At 41.3% G+C, this 17,475-nt stretch overlaps 1 protein-coding gene and 1 long non-coding RNA gene across 3 annotated transcripts in view; one reads left to right on the forward strand and one right to left on the reverse strand.

Moving 5' to 3' along the window:
- The window catches only part of ELOVL7 (ELOVL fatty acid elongase 7), a 78,898-nt gene extending 74,400 nt beyond the window's left edge, over positions 1–4,498 (reverse strand). For both annotated transcript variants that reach the window (XM_059417931.1, XM_059417930.1), the window contains exon 1: positions 4,363–4,498. The gene's annotated coding sequence lies outside the window, so the exon portion shown is untranslated. The remainder of the gene's footprint in view (positions 1–4,362) is intronic.
- A 97-nt stretch (positions 4,499–4,595) lies between these two features.
- Positions 4,596–17,475, forward strand: part of LOC132028668 (uncharacterized) — a 29,347-nt gene continuing 16,467 nt past the window's right edge. Inside the window, exons 1-2 of the long non-coding RNA XR_009407494.1 lie at positions 4,596–4,858; positions 5,118–5,211. This is a non-coding gene — a long non-coding RNA (uncharacterized LOC132028668). The remainder of the gene's footprint in view (positions 4,859–5,117; positions 5,212–17,475) is intronic.

Raw genomic sequence — 17,475 nt, forward strand, 5'->3', positions numbered from 1 at the left:
TTTCTTTCTTTCTTTTTTTTTTTTTTAAGATTTTATTTATTTATTTGACAGAGAGAGATCACAATTAGGCAGAGAGGCAGGCAGAGAGAGAGAGAGAGAGAGAGAGAGGGAGGGAAGCAGGCTCCCTGCCGAGCAGAGAGCCCGATGCGGGACTCGATCCCAGGACCCTGAGATCATGACCTGAGCCGAAGGCAGCGGCTTAACCCACTGAGCCACCCAGGCGCCCCCCTGTCTGCTTTCTTGACCTGAGCACCTTTCTTCACTCTTCCGCACCCACGTGTACTACGAGAATCATGGTACAGACCTTGCCAGGCTCAGTGGATTCATGAGAAAACGCATGTAAAATGCCTCGTTGCCACTATCATGAGACCTAAAAGATGCCAAATTTTTCAGCAATAGAAGACTGAAAACTTAAAGGCAATCTTGAGCATTTCATAAACATGTGGCACAAGGACCGCCATAAAAGCTTATTTTCTGTTTCAAAATTATTATGCCAACAGAGCATAATCAGTATATCGAACATAAACACTAAAGTGGTTGTCCTTCCCAAAGAGAAACAAACTATGAGCTGGCTATCAGGTAGAGAAGAGAGAGAGAGAGAGAGCACGCCTACACCTGGAAGAGGAGAGGTTTCAGAAAAGTGAAGATAAAAATGTCAGAGGGATGCTTTTAAAATTCAAATGTGAAGGGGCACCTGGGTAGCTCAGTTGTTAAGCAGCTGCCTTAGATCTGGGATAGAGCCCTGCATCGGATTCCCTGCTCAGGGGGAAGACTGCTTCTCCCTCACCCACTCCTGCTGCTTTTGTTCCCTTTCTTGCTGTGTCTCTGTCAATTAGATAAAGTCTTGAAAAAAAAAAAATCAAAAGTGAACAGTCCTTTCACTTTCTTGCCTGTCTTCAATGGCGGCCCACAGATTTTAGGAGGCAGTGGCTTAACCCACTGAGCCACCCAGGCGCCCCGACTACTTCTATCATTAACCAAACAATAATTTTACTTCCCAATGTAGTAATATGTGCTTTCAATACATTTATAGAAGGAATAACTGGAAATCTCAATTTTTTAGAAGATGAGTCTTTAAAAATGCTAAATTTGCATTCATTTTCAATTTCTTCATAAACTGTGAGTGGTCCAAATTGAATGAGTGACAGAAATACATCGAGGATATACTCCTCTCTCAAAATGTATTTCTGGCAGGCTTCTTTCCACGCTATATGATGTGTTAGATTAAAATTCAAGATTAGTTCTCAATTTAACATGTAAATATACATACAAAGTCTCCAAAATTATTTGTTTGGTAAATAGCATTCTTCTATATCCTAAAACTGATGTTTGCATACATAGCACACCAAGGAGAATAATTAAACAAATTAGGAAAAGTCCTATTTCTTCCACTTAATTACAAATTATTTGAGGACAGGGATTTTCTTTTACATACATTCCAATGTCTGACATAAACAAACCCTGATTCATAAAGTGATGTAACTGCAAAGGTAAGTATTACTCTAACTGGTTTTGTATAATTGTTGTTGTTACACCTGTTAAACAGTAGAGGATTAGTTTACAAAATCACATTTACAACTGTTGGAATACAATACAAACAGTGGGAGTTTTGGAAATGAGATTTGGAAATCAGATGGAAACATTAAATAATAGTTAGAAAAAATGGAGACAAAGGCAAAACTGTAAAACATTCACTGTGGTAGAATTACGCTCAGTGAGTCAAAATTCTCTTTGGTTCCCTAGTCTCACTCTAGGTACCTCCTTGATTTCCTTTTCTTCTCACTTCAAACCTCTGCAAACCTCCTGACACTCCTCTTGGGACTAGTTCAGGCTCACATGACCTTTACAGAGCTCTTGGGAAAAGGTTTCTATTAGGCATGTCTGTAGTCTCATCCAGCTATCATCACATCTCCTGCCAGAAGAAGACAGTCATTCTACTGTTAAATATGTCTACTGGAGTTATCTCTTCATTTATGTTTTATGGATTTTTATGTATGTGTTATATTTTGCAACAAAAGATGGCTTCTCTTAGTAAGTTACTATGGTTGGTCTCATGTCTTGTTTTGCTAAGGTAGGATTAGGATTCATAATTATCCACTGTTATGGTCCTACAGCTACATAACTAACTGTAATGCTTAGCCAGGATAACTGGATTCCTCTCTGCAGAAACGAAGCCAGCAGAGCTTTTCTCCTCTTCCACAATGTCTGCCAGCTCCTCCATGTCTACCAATGCTAACTCCTTAACACCCTTAAAACCCAGCTTAAATTTTTCAAAAAAGTTTCTACCATCATCAAGTGCACCTGTGCACTACTTTAATTCATATTGCATCATATCCTGCAAACATTTACCAAGCGACTACTACACGTAAGGCCTGAAGATGTAATGTCCTACACTGTTTGCAATATTTCCATGGACATGGAACATTTACAAGAGAAGATACCCAACAGGAGAAAGTGACAAATGATAGGTGATAAATGAGTGTTCAGAGGTAGGGAACAGGGAGACAGGGGAAGAAGAATCATGGAGGGGTAAGGCTCAATGAAAGCTGGAAGAAGAGACAAGGTAGAAGTTGAAGAGATACCATGATTCAGAGTGAGGTGACAGGAGACAGGACAGCTGAGTTTTGTACCTGAGTGACTAGGACAATGACAGGCCCCCGGACATAAAAGATGTTAGCTAGAAATGCTTTGAGGCCAAAGAGGGCAAGTCCACGAGGAATATTACAATATAAACTGACAGATGCTACTCTAAAACTGAGTAAGACACAGGAAAAGCACAGAATCTTAACTCATATAACTAGAGGAAATCTCCAAAAATAATTGATAAATTTTAAAAAAAGAACCTAAACTAGTACAAAACCACACAAGCAGGATCTGAGAATGGGAACCTGGTCAGTGATGCTTCAAAGCACTCAGGTCGAGACTGGGGGAAATAAGGAGGAAGCAAAGAACGCTAGGTGAGGCAGCACCTATAAGGTTGGGCTGGAGGCCTGAGTTGAATCCCCTCTTGCTACTTGTGTGATCTGGGGCAAGTTAGGAGGTATCACAATCCTTCAACCCCACAGGATCGCTGCGAGGATTAGGAGTTACTTTAAGTTCTTAGAACAGTGCCCATCCCATAAACACTAAATAAATGCCTGCTGTTGAGAGGAAAAGATTTTTCTAGTCCTCGGTGACCTTGGGGAGAACAATTTCTGGCCAGCAGTAGGAGCAGAAACTACAAAGTAAGGGCATTAGTAAGCAGCTGAGCAGTAAGAAGGCAGAGGCAATCACAGAATATGCATGATTCTTTCACAGCTGTTGAACCATAAATGGGAAACTGTGAAACAAAAAGTAACCTGTGAGAATCGGGTTAAGTAAAAACGCTTTCTGAGGGGACAGCTCTGCAAGAGGGGAAAGGCTTGGCTCGCCAAAACTATTCTTTAGTCGGCGTGGGACGTGTTTCCCCAGCCCCACAGGGAGCTGGACGGGGGAGAGACCGGATCCTTCCTGTCCCGGATCCCCAGGGAGCTCGAAGGAGCGCTCGCTGCGCATCCGGTAAGTTTGAATCAGCGCTGACTGATTAGGGGGGAAAGGCCAGTTTCCTAACCAACGACAGCTTGTAAGATGAAACAGGCGTTCCCGTCTCCATCTCCAGCACCACCCGTTCTACGGCTCAGTCCTCTTCACCCTCCTCAGCCAGGGGCAGTCGCCGGAACGCAGTGTAGCTCAGGGAGCCAAAGAGGCAGCGCCACGCTGCGAGAGCAGCCCCCCAAGTTCATCCCGGCCTCGAGGACACAAAAGCGCCCCAAAAGGAAAGGAAACAGAAAGAAAGGCACACGGGAAATTGGGGGAGTTGCCGAGGCGGGTGGGTGGTGGCTAGCGAAGTCAAGATCCCGGAGCTGGGAAAGTGACCTCGGTGGCCAAGGTCGAGCAGGTCCTTCTCCCAGTCCCACCAGCGAGCCCTCCCGCCAGGAGGAGCAGGGTCCCCACCCCGCCGGAGCCCTCCGGGTGGCTCAAAGCCCCAGGGCGGCCCGGGAGCACCGGCCCTTTGGGAGGCAAGGGCGGCGGGGGGCTCCCAGGGAGCGCACAGGTGAGCGCGGCGTCCCGCCCTCCCGCCGGCAGGGCCTTCGCCCTCCGCACCCACAGGCCGTGGTGCCAGAACTTCCGAAGCGCCTCACCACAGCTCACGGAGGGCCTGGCCCGGCTCCCCGGTCTCCCGCACCCGGATCCCGCTGCCCGCTGCCCGCGCGCCGTACCCAGGTCCCTCCATCTGACCGCTCCGAACCCCTGCCGACCGAGGTCTCGCTCCCTTCCCCCATCGCTTCTCTGCGCCCCGGAAAAGTTTGGCCCCAGCTCACGGGCTTGGAGTCCCGCACTCACCCGCGACGAGAGGAGCCGAAGCGGCCGACACGCGGGAGCAGAGGGCGGCGGCGGGCGGCGGCGCGAACGCAGAGCTCCTCACAGCGGCCCCTGCTGCCCCTGCCGCCGACTGAGCTGTAAAAGGGGAGGAGGCCGCCGCCTTGTCACCTGCCCGCTCTCCCACCCCGCCGCGTGACGCGGCGCAGCACCGCCCCCGCCCGCCGCCAGGTACCCGCGAGGGGCGGGAGGGAGGAGCCAGCCGCTCGCCCGGGAGCGAGCGTCCCACCTCCGCGCGCCTCCGCGCCCCGACCCCTGGAGCGTGGCCCGCTGCGAGGGACTGCGGGCCCCTTTTGGGAATCTGGGTTCTGACCTTTGGACTGTTACATTTCTCTCTGGTCACCCCTGACCATCACCTGAGGTTATATGGAGGCGTAACGTAAATAGTGAGAAAGTTGTCGTCATGCATGACTCAGGAATGAATTGTAGAAAAATGCGAAATGAGGAAAACCTGGCCGAGGTGAGGCTGGAGTGGAGAGGGGAAAAAAGGGGCACGGGGTAGGGGGGGAGTCCCTGCTTCTGATAAAGGTTTTCGGAGGGTTAACTCATATCTAAAATGGAGGTCAGACCCAACCAAGGAGAGAAGCCCAATTTGGATCAGCTCCATCCCTGCTTAGTAAGAAACTGGACAAAATTTTCTGCAAATACTGGGGGGGGGTTGGGGGGGTGGTGGTTAGAACAGTGAAAACAAAAAAATCTAAGTTAACTTTTTTCTTTAGTCACACTAGATGCTGCAGAGAACAAAGTCTAACGAACTGGTTTCTCTTTATCTGCTACTGTGGGCTTGGGGAGTGGAGCGAGGATGAATGTCAGGTATGTGCATCCATTATTTTTTAACTTACCTGGCCTTGTGTCTAGTTATTATCCTCTTAACCTCTGTTAAATTTGGGGATCATGGCACCAAAGCTGGGAAGCAAAATGGGAGTCTGAAGAAGTTAGCACTTAGGAAGCAAAACCAAGAACTGGAATTATCTTCTAAAAACTTGAAAAATAACCTGGCAGTTTGCAGTTCTGACGCAGGCTCCTCACAAGCTCCTCTGGGTTTGTGCTCTAAGTTTCAAGCAGGGAATCCTGACAAAGGATCCAGACGACCGGGTGTGGTGTATAGGAAGAACGTTCCGTGGGCCAAAAGAGTATTTTCTGCACATACACAGTTTGCTTCCTCACCTGACCCTATTGCATTGAACAAGAGACTTTAAATGTTTTGTGTATGACGTTGAGAGCCTACATAGTAGCTATTGAAAGGAATGCAAAACACATGAAAGTTCAAGTTTAAGAGAATGTTGAAGTCAAGGAAACTGAAGATTTCCCCCTCCTTTTAGGTAAACTCTGCTTTCATAATAAAAACATTTAAAAAGGGGCACCAGGGTGGCTCAGTGGGTTAAAGCCTCTGCCTTCCGCTCTTGTCATGGTTCCAGGGTCCCGGGGTTCCCAGGTCCTGGGGTTCCCAGGTCCTGGGATCGAGCCCTGCGTCCTGCTCTCTATTCAGCTGGGAGCCTGCTTCCCTTCCTCTCTCTCTGCCTGCCTCTCTGCCTACCTGTGATCTGTCAAATAAATAAATAAAATCTTTAATAAATAAATAAATAATAATTTAGTAGATTTGGGAGATCCTTTGTGACTTGGAGACATTTACTTAATTGTATTTCCCTTTGAGTCTATCTCTCTAATCCATCTCTAAATATCTACGTATACTGGGACACCTGCCTTCGGCTCAGGTCATGATCCCGGACTCCCAGCATCGAGTGCCGGCATCGGGCTCCCAGCTCCACAGGGAGTCTGCTTCTCCCTCTGACCTTCTCCTCACTCATGCTCTCTCTCACTGTCTCTCTCTCAAATAAATAAATAAAAATCTTTTTTAAAAAATCTACGTATACTGATGAAATTTCAAATATGTAGAATTTCAGATGGCTTCTTTCACTTAATAAATGTTTATTAAGTACTGCCATATTCCAAGCCCTTAAGATTCAACAGACAAGAAACAGATGAAAAAAAATCTTCTTCTAAAATGTACAGTCATTCTAATTGGAGAGCATAGATGAATAAATAAAATATGTGGTGTTTATGTTGTGGTAACTGCTATGAAGAAATTAAAGAGAGGAAAGGGGATAGGGAAGTTGGAGATAGGGAGGTGCAATGTTAAAGTGACTAGTGAAGACCTCAATGGAAGGAGGCATTTGGGCCAAAATATTAAGGTGAAGTGGCAAACCTGTGTGTCCAACTGGGTTACAGCTTCTAGTTGGTGGAATATCAAAGCTAAAGGCCCTTCAGGCATGAGTATGCCTGGGATAGTCATGTTCATAGAACAGCAAGGAAACCAGAGTGGTTGCATTGGGGTTAAGTGAAGACATTAGCAATTGATGAGATCAGAGAGTTAAGGGAAGTATTTTTTAGTATAGAAGTGACAATATGACTCAAATTTTAAGAAGAAATGCCCACAGTGGAAGGGTGAGAATGAGTAATTGCTAAACAATAAACCCAGCTTTTATTATAGCAAGGGAAGAAAGTATTTCAAGGTGGAGGAAGTGATTATCTGTGTCAGCTTCTGTAAACTGAGGATCAGAAATTAACTATTGATTTAGCAATATGGAAACCATTGGTTGACCCTGGCAAGAAGAGGTTTGGAGGAGTTGAAGGAATAAAAATCTCATCTGAGGGGCGCCTGGGTGGCTCAGTGGGTTAAAGCCTCTGCCTTCTGCTCAGGTCATGATCTCAGGGTCCTGGGATAGAGCCCTGCATCAGGCTCTCTGCTCAGCGGGGTGCCTGCTTCCCTCCCCGCTCTGCCTACTTGTGATCTCTCTGCTCAGTAGGGTACCTGCTCCCCCCCACCTGCCTCTCTGCCTACTTGCTATCTCTCTGTGTCAAATAAATAAATAAAATCTTTAAAAAAAAATCTCATTTGAATGAGTTTCATGAGTAACTGAGAAGACAGAAATTGGAGAAAAGCTGAGAGAATTCTAAGACTTTTGTAATGTAAAGGAGCAAAGAAATGTGGTTATGGCAGAAAGGGGAACTGAATCTAGAGAGTTTTTGGTGGGGTTTTTGTTGTTGTTGTTGTTAAAGATAGTGACATTTACAGTATGTTCGTATACTTCAGAAAACAATAAAGAAGCAAAAACTTGTAAGGTTAGAAAGAAGACAACTCCTGTAGTAATGTCCTGGAGTATATGAGAGGGGTGGAATTTGGTACACAAATTTCAGAATTTCACTTTATATCTGAACATGCACATTCACCCCTAGGTAACAGGGGAAAGGCAGAGTTATGGGCATGTGTTGGGCTAAGTAGGAGCTTATGTTAATAGATTATCTTACCTAGTTCCCCAGAGGCAGACCTGAGAGAGACAGTTGTGTAAGAGTTGATTTATTGAGTCCATTAAGGAATCCAAAGGGATCTGGGTGAAACTGACATTGTCCATTATGCAAATAATAGTATTTTCCAAATTTGCCTTTTTTAAAAAAGATTTTTTTACTAGAGGGAGAGAGAGCTTGAGGTGGGAGAAGGTCAGAGGGAGAAGCAGACTCCCCATGAGCTGGGAGCCCGATGCAGGACTCGATCCCAGAACCCCAGGATCATGACCTGAGCCAAAGGCAGTCGCTTAACCAACTGAGCCACCCAGGTGCCAAATTTGCCTTTTTATAAAGAAATAAAATGCATTGTTAAAACTACCCTAACTCCTCTCTTCTTCTCAAAGGTATCCTGAAGTAGCTATGTATCTTTTCCATGCATGTGTTTCTTATTTTATTACATATATATCTAAATATATAATTTTACATATGGTTACATTTTATGTAAATACTATCATACTGTGTATTCTTCTGCAAATGTGTTCTCTTATCACCACTGTTTTTGAGGATTTATTAATGTTGATAAATATAGTTCTTGTTCATTCATTTGATTACACTATAGTATTTTATTGTATAAATAAAAACCATTTATCCATTTGCCTGCTAATGAATTTTAACTTCCTATTTTTCCCTTTTGAAGACAATGTTGCAATGAATATATGAGTAAACAGTTGCTTGTACACATGTAGGAAAATTTCTGGGGTTTACACTCAGAAATGGAATTGCTGGTCATAGAATAGATAATTCTCTTCTAAGGACATTTGGTATTTTTTGCTGCCCTGAATCTGAACCCTCTTCCTATATTTGAGGACGTTCCTATTAAAAGACTTCATAGGAGGCAGAGCTTACCTCCCATTATAGAAGCTGAAGTGTGTGATACCTCGCCAGCCCCTTGGGCAGCTAGAGCACAGGACTGAGACCAAAGCAGGGCCAATCAGATACCCACCCACCCTTGCCACACACACACACACACACACACACACACACACACACTCCCTTTCCCCCACTTAGGATGCTGACACTGAATCTAGTGACAGAAGAAATTGTGCTTGCTAGACGCATGGATGGCTCCCCAGACTGGTTCACTGGCATAAATTAGCTCCGGATTGTCAGCAGAGCATTCTTTGTTCTTTTTTCCAAGCCTGTAATCCAGGCTTTGTGGAAGTCTGTAAGCTTCTCAGTATTTTTTCAATAAATATAAACACCTTTTCTTTTTAAATTAGTCATTTAGTTTCTTTGGCCATCCTATTGAGGACCCTGACTGATTTACTTTCCGAAGTGGTGCTAATTTACCCTCCTATCACATTATAGAATAGTTCATATTTCCCCAAGTCCTTGTCAACATTCCATGTTCTTAAGTCTTATATTTTTGCCAGTCTGGTGGGTGGGAAGTGGTTTCCCACTGTTGTTTTAATATATATTTTCAGGATTCCTTGTGATACTGAACATCATTTCATATTTAGCCCCTGAGATGTCTTCTCCGAACTGCCTTTTCATGTCAGTTGCTTATTTTTACACACTTATATTGTTCTTGTTAATTTGTGTTAATTTTGTCAGTTACAGGTTTTACAATATCTTTTCTCAATCTAAGGGTTATATTTTAATTTTATGAGGATTTTTGTTGATCGTAAGTTTAAAATTTTTAATGTAGTTAAATTGATCAATATTTTCCTTTTTTTTTTTGCATTTTGCCTCTTATATTAGAATTATTTCCTTTTTCTGAAGTTCTAAATATACTCATTTTTGTTTAGGTTTTTTTTTTTAAATTTAGATATTTAATCAGTCTGGAACTGCTTTAAAATTATTGTTTTTGAACAGGTAACACATTCACATGACTTTCATATCAAAAAGGCATATAGTGAAAAATCTCCCTCCACCTCCTCTCCCATCCATGTTTTTTTAAAAAAAAAATAAAAAGATATGTTTATAAAAAATAAAAAATTAATTAAAAAATAAATAAATAAAAATTTATTTATTTGAGAGAGAGGGAGAGCAGGAAATGGCAGAGGGAGAGAGAATCTCAAGGAGACTACGTGCCGGGCATGGAGCCTGACGCAAGACTCAGTCCCTAGGACCATGAGATCATCACCCAAGCTGAAATCAATAGTCAGCTACTTAACCAACTGAGCCACCCCAGGTGCCCCTCCATGCCTTTCTAATATACTTCTAAAGATGTAAAAGAAAAATTTCTGAAAAGGTTATTCTTCCTGTTTTTTTAAATACAGATACTAAGCACCATACACATTGCTGTGTACCTTTTTTTTTTTAATGAAACAATATATCTTGAGATACACCCATAGAAAACTTATTTATTCATCTTTTATGTCTATCTTGTATGACTCAACCATAATTTACTTAACCAGTTCCCTATCAATAAACATGTAGGTTATTTGCAGTCTTGTGGTGTTAATATCAATAGTCAACACATGCACTGTTTGCCAGGTACTGTTGTATTGTTTACATAGAGTAATATTTGTACATTTTAAGAGCAGCTTCCCCCACCTCCCCCCCCCCCCCGCCAATAAAATTTGTGGTAGGATTTTGATTTAAATTGCCTTAAACTTTAAACATTGATTTAGTGAGAAGTGCAGGAAATGGTACTTCTTCCTTTGGCCTCTCTTGGGTGTTTGCTGGATAAGACCTGGCAACTTCTTTGACAATATGCCACCTCTCCTTCCCTCCTAACACTCTCCTTTTCGATTACTCTGATCTAACCACATAAATTTCCCTGCTATTTCTTGAACATGGCCAGCATATTTTTGCCTCAGAGCTTCTGTTTTGTTTCTTTGGCCAGGAATATTTCTTCTCCCAGGTACCCACATGGCTTGCTCAAAGACCTTTCCTCAGAGACCTTTTCTGAACATATTATTTAAAATTACAACTCCTTACATTCCCTGTTCCCTCCTCCCTGTATTATTTTTCTCCATAGTACTTGGTACCTTCAACATACTACACAAATTTTCTTTTTAATGTTATTGTCTGTGCCCTATCCTCCCCCATTAAAATGAAAGCTCCATGAGAAAGGATTTTTGACTTTTTGTTAGACTGCCAGCCTAGAGTAGTACTTGGGGAATAATAAATAATAGATATACTTTTGTTGAATGCTTAAATGCTATTATATAGATAAGGGTAGTATGCCAAAGGAGCAATAAAGAGAAACTTTAGAGAAACTCCTAATTCAAACTGGGATCTGGCAGGGAAAGTTTTTTGGAGAAACTTACTCTTCCTCCAGGACTAGAACCTGATGTAGTTGTTGAGAGCATGAGCCAACGATCCTTTTTTAGTCCTTATCTTAGCTGACCTATCAACATCATTTGACACAGTTGATTACTGTCTTCCTGAAATGCTTCATCACTTGACTTCCAGGGTACCACACTTGAACACCTCTTTTCCTACTTTATTGGCCACTCCTTTTCAGGTCTTTCAGCAGGTTCCCTCTCATTTGACCCTTAAATGTTGGGATGCCTGGGTTTCAGCCCTTCATCCTTTTCTCATCTCTGTACACTCATTCCACAGATGATCTGAACCAGTCTTGGGCTTTAAATGCTGTCTGCCTACTCTTGGTACCCAAATGGGTATCTCCAGCTTGTAACTCTTTGCTGAACTCCAGACCTATATATCTCAGTGCCTACTGGGCCTCCCCTATCAGATGTCTAGTAAGCATCTCCAATTTAAAATGTCCACAATACAGTCCCTGATATTTCCCCCCTTATGTGTTCCCTGCCTCATTTAATAGCAACTTTATTCTTTTGGTTGCCCTGGTCAAAAATCTGGGAGTCATTTTTGAGTCATCTCTACCTTTCTGCCAATTCTACCTTCAAAATATATTCAGAACTACTTTGGGGTATGTGGGTGACTCAGTTGATTAAGCATCTGACTCTTTAATTTCAACTCAGGTCATGATTTTGGGATGGTGAGATGGAGCCCCACATCAGGCTCCAAACTGGGCATGAAGCCTGCTTAAAATTCTTTCTCTCCCTCTGTCACTCCATCCCTCCTCCCCCTGCCACAAGTTAGGATGGATATAATTCTTTACTGTGTCAGTACGTAGTAAGGAGTGGGTGAGTGTCACATCTGAGGATAAACATGTGTTTATCTGCAACTTCTGTTTACCTGCAACTTCCTCCTGTCATGATAAATCCTCTTTTGCCTTTTGCATAAATGTTGCAACATGAAGACATGTAGCAGATCTTTTTCATGATTTTCTATACTCTTATCTACATATAAAACCACAAGTAATACACTTAGTATGTAGACCACAGATATTTTGATCCTCAAGCTATGAACATTTTTTTAAAGATTTTATTTATTTATTTGACAGACAGAGATCACAATTAGGCAGAGAGGCAGGCAGAGGGGGGGGGGGGAAGCAGGCTCCCCACTGAGCAGAAAGCCCGATGCAGGCCTTGATCCCAGAACCCTGAGATCATGACCTGAGCCGAAGGCAGAGGCTTAACCCACTGAGCCACCCAGGCGCCCAAGCTATGAACATTTTTTTGAATCAGTTGCCAACATAAAAAATTTGTACTATTTCACATAAAAATATGGATTTTGAGTAATTACTTGAGTAATTAGAATTTCATTTCAGTAGGTCCACATTTGCACATGGTCTAAACTAGCTGGAGCCCAGTAGTCATGTGGCATAGGCAGTTAGTTGTTTTCCTTTTTGTTAACAGTAATTGACCTCCTGGTTTTGAGCTGAGCACATGGCCACCTGAAGACCCAGCTTTCTTTTCAGTTGTATGTGGCCAGAAATTCTGGCCAGTAGGATGTTAGTGAAAGTGGTATGTGAACTTACAAGTGTTCTCAGAGGGAGGGAGCATGCTTTCTTCCTTTTGCTTTTTTTGTTGGGAGGAATGTGGGTATAATGGCTAGAGCTACCTTGCAAATCACAAGGGGGAAGCTACTGTAGGGGGGTATAAGGGAGTTGAGGAAGAAAAGGACCTTATTTCCTAATGACATACTGGTTGAGGACTGCTTTCCTGGACTTTTATCAGGAGAAAAGCATTTGTATTTTATTTAAGCTCTGTTATTTTGGGCTTTCAGGTAAATCTAATCCTGATTCATGAAAGCTGGCTGCCCCGGGGCAGGTGTTCTCGGTTTATCACAACTGCCACCTCTATCTGATGTCTTCTTAACATTGCCTGGGAGTTGCCATTTATCATCACATCACACTGCTTTTCTCTGCACTCAAAAGGAGAAAATGAAGGATTGAGGAAGCTGTGTGTTTCAGGAGTAGTTGAAGAGCGATGTCATTGTGGAAGGAGTCTATTCCTATACGACAAGTACGGTACACCAAATACTAATGCACACTGTATTAAATTTACATGACTTAAGAAGCTGTTATGAAACAAACCACAGTAAAAGTATGACCAGAATAGCAAAGACATGTTAATGACAAAGTTAACTTGATGAAAAACTTAATGGACTGGAAACAAGGGCTGGAATTACAGTAGTGTTAATGGTGTAAAATGTATTAAGTTAGAGAAAAAAAATCGTGGCATGAAAAGCTTTTGCCAGGAACAGGTTTATAAAAAGGCTGACTAGAGCAGAAAGATTAAATAATTTGTAGGCCTCCACACCTACCAATGAGAGTACAGATATAAAAGACATAAAATCACCCTATAAGCTTTAGTCGTTTGTGGTGTCTGGAAGGTTTTAAGTGTTTGAATAGCTTTTGAGTATCACACCAGTCATGGGCCCATCAGAAAATTATTTTGTGTTGAGTGAAGTGGGTACAGGGATGCAGGTGGTGCTCTACCGAGTCAGTGCTCATACTGGACTTGCTTTACAAAACTTAAATCTATACTGGTAGTTTGCATACAACATACATGTATTTCTTTCTTTTTTTGAAGATTTTATTTATTTATTTGACAGACAGAGATCACAAGTAGGCAGAGAGGCACGCAGAGAGAGGCGGAAACAGGTTCCACGCTGAGTAGAGAGCCCAATGTGGGGCTTGATCTCAGGACCCTGGGATCATGACCTGAGCTGAAGGCAGAGGCTTTAACCCACTGAGCCACCCAGGTGCCCCAGCATACATGTATTTCATAGTTCAGTGTGTGGGGAGGTTAAATTTAAATTAGAAAAAGAGGATGTGTCTTGAATGTGGCCATGAATACTGTGAAATGGATGTATTGCCATGGTTTGAACCACAGGATACATGTCAATGTTTTCCTGAGGGATTGTAGGCACAATAGTTGTGGTGTGAGACTGAAGGTGTTTTGAGGGGTTGAGGGGGTGCAGGTGTAAGAAATTGGTTTGTGTTATCTACGGAAAGTGTCAGCTAAACTCATGAAGATTTAGTTGAATATTGGGTCTTTGGTTGACATTATACATACTCTATTTCTCTACAGTGTGTTCACAACCACTTACACCAAAAATTCACTCACTTTATTCATCTTATTTCTAACCAAATTGTGCCTTTGGGAAACTGACTTAACCAGGGAAAATCTGGCCTACTTTCATATACAGAAATCATTTCTCAGAAATTTAAGTGATGATCACCCTTTGTGGACCTAAGAATTGATTCTAAAAAAGTTATTTGATTTAAAATTCATAAAAGTGAACAAACTTGTATCAGTTTTCCTTTTCTCAGCTAATACTGATATACATAAAAATCGTTTAAAAAATAGTGTTTTGAAGTGTAGCTGTAAAGACTAATTATGAACTGAATTCAATAAACAGCTCAGATATTTTAAAATTTTATTTATTTATTTGACAGGCAGGGATCACAAGTAGGCAGAGAGGCAGGCAGGACAGAGAGAGAGGGAAGCAGGCTGCCAGTTGAGCAGAGAGCCGGATGCGGGGCTTGATCCCAGGACCCTGAGATCATGACCCAAGCCAAAGGCAAAGACTTTAACCCACTGAGCCGCCCAGGCGCCCCCAGATATTTTAAATATGCAAAAAAGCTGGGCAAGGAATTTATGTTTTGGAAAACCCTATCTGTGAGGGGGGAAGGAAAAATGAAATAAAAGGGAAGCAAAGCATAAGAAGCTCTTAATATAGAGAACAAACTGAGGGTCAGGGGAGGGGAGAAGTGAAGGGAGATGCACTAAGTGGATGATGGGCATTAAGCAGGGCACTTGTTGGGATGAGCACTGGATGTTATTTGCAAATGATGAATCACTAAATTCTACTCCTGAAACCAATACTACACTAAATGTTAACTTGAAATTAAAAAGATCCTATCTGTGAAAAACTTTCACATTACTAATTACTAATTTGAAGAAAATTAATATTGCTCCCAGATGATACAGAAGAAAAATGTCACCTTTCTCTGGTTCAAGATAACAAAATAATGGATTATACAAGAACAATATAATAACCAAAATATCATCTAATTGGATATTTGAACTTTACATCAGAAAATTTAATCTCTAATATATGTTTATGTTACACGCTTATACCAAAGGGCAATAAAAATAAAGGATAGGATTATAAATCTCATATTTGATCTTTGTTACTCCCATCCCTTTACTCATTTACCATATTCTCCTGACCTTTGTAATCATGTGAGACTGTCAGTCTTCATCTTGCCTTTCTTGGATCTTTCCTGGGCATAAAGATAATCAATGACCTGAAATATGTAAAATTCCCAGATATATTTGTCTCTGTCATTATTCCATAATGAGGGGACATGAGAGAAGGTCCAGAACTTTAGAGCCAAAGGCAATGGGGAAGTTCTGTCTAACAATAATATTACCAAGTGGGAATGGGCTAGAGTTGGAGGGGACCACATAAAGAAATCTGAACGCAAGTCTTCATAAAGCTCCTCCGATTTTGTTTAGCTTTTGAGAGTCACAAAGCAAGTCTACTATATATAGCAGTTGTGTTGTCTAAAAGATACAGGGAGGATCTGTGTTGGGTGTGCAGGGCAAAGAATCGGATTCTTTGACACTGTAAGAAGACTGGAAGATGAATGTAATGCCCAAGCTATTCACTAATATTTAATAATACTTAAAATTTCATACCTAGTAAGTTGTAAGAAAAACACAATCAGTTAATCACTTTGTCTTTTACAGATTGTAGTGGGATTGTTTGGTACTTAGGTGATTAGTAATGGTGTTGTTTGCTAATTCAAAAAATATATATACATTTTTTGCATCTTTTATTTGTCAAGCAGAGCAGCACACTAGGTGCCGAGGATACAGCAATAAGCAAAACAGATAAAATTCCTGACCTTGTGGAGTACTTATACGTTCTAGGAGGGAGAGAAGGGCAAAGTGAATGAGCAGACCATGTTCTGAATAGGTGAAATTTGAGAGAATTTTGACAATAGCTCAGTGCCCAATAATCTTGAGATTTTAAGTAAAAGGAGTTCTATTCACTCAACAACTCTTATAGGTCAGAACTTTATTTCATTTACCCTTATAACTCTGTAAGGTGTATTATATTCCCTTTCCACAAATGGAAAAACTAGCTCAGGAAGGCTAAGGAACTTGCTTAATTAACAGCTAAGCAGTGGCAGTTCCATCATAATGTAGATGGGAACTAAAGTTTAAGTTTAGGCAAAACAGCATGTTTGCTGATGCCATTAGAAACTGAATGTTCATTCAGTGTGACATAATTCATAAAACAAAAATAAAGACACTCCAACTTTGCGTTCAATGAACTTCATTTAATCTTGAATATAACATTTCATACAGTAAGTATCATTTTAAAATACTTTCTAAATATTACAATGTGTGATTTTGGAGCAGGAATGAATTTAACAATTTTCTATTCCAATTTTCTGTCTCTTTTTTAATTAATGAGCAAAAGGAAGTAAAAATATTATTCAAATTCATATGTTTAATTGGTCATAAAGCTAAGATTAAGGATCTGGTCTTCTGACTTCCAGTCCATTTATTATTAGTTATTTCTTTATGAAAGAGTCAAGGTTACTTTTTGATAATCTTGCCATTCTTTAATGTTCATAGTAATCACCACTGAGTTATTTGGAATACCTTCTTTTTCCATAGTTCTTATCGAAACTCTAACAAAACTTTGCATATATAATACATACAGCACTAAAATTGTACAAAAAAGTTAATGACTCAATTATCAAAGACTTAGAAGGATTATTCCCCATTTTAGCATGTTAACAGTGTATTTATATAGAAAATACACAGATTCACACGACAGTGGATGATGTCACTGTACAGGGTGAAGAGAGTTGGATTTGAGTGTGAGCCACCTGGGAAGTAGTGGCTCTCCAGCTCCTGCTGCTGTTTGAACAGGAAGCTGTTGAGAGGCTCTAATTTGGTGATATTGCTAACTCTTGCCACCAAGAATGAGATGAACAAAAGAGAAGTGGCTTGTACCAATCATTTGAGCCAATCATTTGTTGCCTTGGAACAAATCACCGGTCAGCCCTAAGGCTACCAGCCCTATGCAATAATCAGACAGACCGTGAGGGCATAAAAACATAAGCTTGAGGAACCTGGTTTTAAATATCACTCCCTTGTGTTTTTAATGACAAAATAACAAACCAAACAAGCTTGCTAAAGGACTGTGACATTTTATGTCTTAAAAAGCTTTGAGAGAGCTATTATTAACCTACTAGCACAAAGTTTACAAGTCCCCTTGTAAGGATAAACAGACGTGGTTAGTCAGGAGCATATAAGCCATTTGCAATTCTTATGAATGGAGAATTAAAAAGGGTCACAATGCAGTTGTTTGTCTTATTATTTCCCTTGGGTTTTCTTTCTTTCTTTCTTTCTTTCTTTCTTTCTTTCTTTCTTTCTTTCTTTC

Source organism: Mustela nigripes, chromosome 12 (genome assembly GCF_022355385.1).
Source record: "Mustela nigripes isolate SB6536 chromosome 12, MUSNIG.SB6536, whole genome shotgun sequence".
NCBI lineage: Eukaryota > Metazoa > Chordata > Mammalia > Carnivora > Mustelidae > Mustela > Mustela nigripes.